Here is a 2,776-nt window from a genome sequence, read left to right as displayed (position 1 = left end):
GAAAAAGCTTCTAACCCAAAACATCCAGGAGATCCAGGACACACTGAGAAGACCAAACCTAAGAATAATAGGTATAGAAGAAAGTGAAAACTCCCAACTGAGAAGCCCAGTAAACATCTTCAACAAAATTATTGAAGCAAACTTCTCTAACCTAAAGAAAAGAGATGACCACGATCATACATTAGCCTACAGAACTCCAAATAGATTGTACCAGAAGAGAAATTCTTCCCGACACATAACAGTCAAAACAATAAATGTTCAAAACAAAGAAAGAATACTAAAAGCAGTAAGGGAAAAAGGACAAGTAACATATAAAGGCAGACCAATCAGAATTACACCAGATTTCTCAACAGAGACTATGACAGCTAGAAGATCCTGGACATACATCATACAGACCCTACGAGACCACAAATGTCAGCCCAGGCTGCTATACCCAGCAAAACTCTCAATTACCATAGATGGAGAGACCAAAATATTCCAGGAAAAAAACAAATTTACACAATATCTGTCCACAATCCAGCCCTAAAAAGGATAATAGATGAAAAATTCTACCACAAAGAGGGAAACTTCACCCTAGGAAGAGAAAGAAATTAATCTTGCAATAATCCTCAAAGTAGAAAAGCACACAAACATAATTCTACCTCTAACAACAAAAATAACAGGAAACAACAACCACTATTTGTTAATATCTCTTAACATCAATGGACTCAATTCCCCAATAAAGAGACATAGGCTAACAGACTGGATACACAAACAGGATCCAGCCTTTTGCTGCATATAGGAAACTCATCTCAGTAACAAAGACAGGCACTACCTCAGAGTAAAAGGCTGGGAAAAACTTTACAAGCAAATGACCAAGAAACAAGCTGGAGTAGCCAACATAATATCCAATATAATTGATTTTCAGCAACAAAAAAAATCATTAAAAAAAGATAAAGGAGGACACTTTTTAACTCATCAAAGGGAAAAAAAAATCTATCAAGATGAACTCTCAATCTTGAACATCTATGCTCCAAATTCAAGGGCACCACATTCTTAAAAGAAACTCTACTAAAGTTTAATATATACAAAGAACTCAAAAAGTTTGACTCTAGAGAATCAAATAATCCTATTTAAAAATTGGGTACAGAGTTAAACAGAATCCTCAACTGAGGAATATCGAATGGCTGAGAAGCACCTAAAGAAATGTTCAATATCCCTAGGCATCAGAGAAATGCAAATCAAAACCACCCTAAGATTCCACCACATACTAGTCAGAATGGCTAAGAACCTGCAGGGCTCCTGGGTGGAACTGCACTTCAGCAAAGGGAATGGCAGCGCACCAACCTCCATCTCTATAATGGTGACATGGAAAAAATACAGTTGGAAGCGCAGTATGAATCTGGACGCAGTAGCTCCAAGAGCTCTCAGTGTGACAGCCCACCTCACTCCCAGACACCACAAGATACCAACAGAGCTGAAACAGACACCCACAGCTTTGAAGAGAAAAACAGCACTCTGTCTGAGGAAGACTATATTGCGAGAAGAGAAGTTGAAAGTATCTTGAAGAAAAATTCAGACTGGATATGGGATTGGTCAAGTTGGCCAGAAAATATTCCCCACAAGGAGTTCCTTTTTAAACACCCAAAGTGCACAGCTACGCTCAGCATAAGAAACACAAGTGTTATGAAGAAAGGGGGGATTTTCTCAGCAGACTTTCTGAAGGTTTTCCTTCCATCTCTGTTACTGTCTCACCTGCTGGCCATTATTGGGGATCTACATTGGAAGGCGTCTGACAACTTCCACCAGCACCTTTTGGTGAAGATTTGGATCTGACTTCTGTTCACACAGTGAGGATTCACGTCTGAGCAGTGACAGCTGACTGAAAAGCCAGCATGATCCTTGGGTGTCTGCACTGTGTGTGTTTATTTGTTCTGTAAACGCATGTTCCTGATTCAGTGAGACAGAATAGACTCTTACCATGACATGTAATCATACCTATGGAATCAATTAATAAGCATGTCAGACTGATGCCTACTGTAGCATTTATTAGTAAATTTCTTTGAATATTAGATATAAATATACATTATTTTAATATAGTAACAATGGTGTATTTAAAAATGATCTTTAATCATAATCCAGTTAAGACACTTTACACTTCAAAAAGAATAACTAAGTAATATTAAAAATCATTAAAGGGTTTTCCCCAAAGGAATTTTGTGGTCTTACAATCCTATTACATAGTATAAAATATAAAGGGTGTGAGTTATCTGTAAAGGCCTCTTTGTGAGTTAAGTAGCAAGCAGAAGCTAAGGTTACCCACAAACCCCACTTTGCAGTCCCCCCTTTCCTTGCTTCAGGTTGAGGATTCCAGCCTTGCTATCCACCATTACCTTGGGTGGTCAGTTTTGATGTGGGGCGCCTTTATCACTCTGCTGGATTAATTCCATTGTTTGTACTCAACCTTGAGTGCTTTTCAAATCATCTGTATTGTAAGCAAGTCTGTCTACTTAAAAAGACTAGAAATGAAAAAAGCAATCTTTGCCAAATCCTTTGGAGAATACTGGATTTGCATATGCATTAATTAGTATCCAAAGCGTCTATTAAATCAGGCATTCTCACCGTCTTTTCTTTAGCATGGATTTAAAGCCTGCGTCCTTTACATGCTGTATATATTTATTCTGTCATATTTGTTTCATTGTGCCACACTTAACTCAGGTATGCTAAAATAAAAGTAACATTCTAATATTCAAAAAAAAAAAAAAAGAGAAAAACTCAGGTGACAACAGATGCTGGA

General features: G+C 37.6%; 1 pseudogene across 1 annotated transcript; it reads left to right on the top strand.

Moving 5' to 3' along the window:
* The first annotated feature begins 1,258 nt into the window (after positions 1–1,258).
* LOC308434170 (BCL2/adenovirus E1B 19 kDa protein-interacting protein 3-like) lies at positions 1,259–1,801 on the top strand (annotated as a pseudogene). Its single transcript has one exon. The product of its transcript is annotated as a BCL2/adenovirus E1B 19 kDa protein-interacting protein 3-like (transcript).
* Positions 1,802–2,776: the final 975 nt, after the last annotated feature.

Source organism: Micromys minutus (assembly GCF_963924665.1).
Source record: "Micromys minutus genome assembly, chromosome: 21".
Lineage (NCBI taxonomy): Eukaryota > Metazoa > Chordata > Mammalia > Rodentia > Muridae > Micromys > Micromys minutus.
This window is presented reverse-complemented; position numbering and strand designations above follow the sequence as displayed.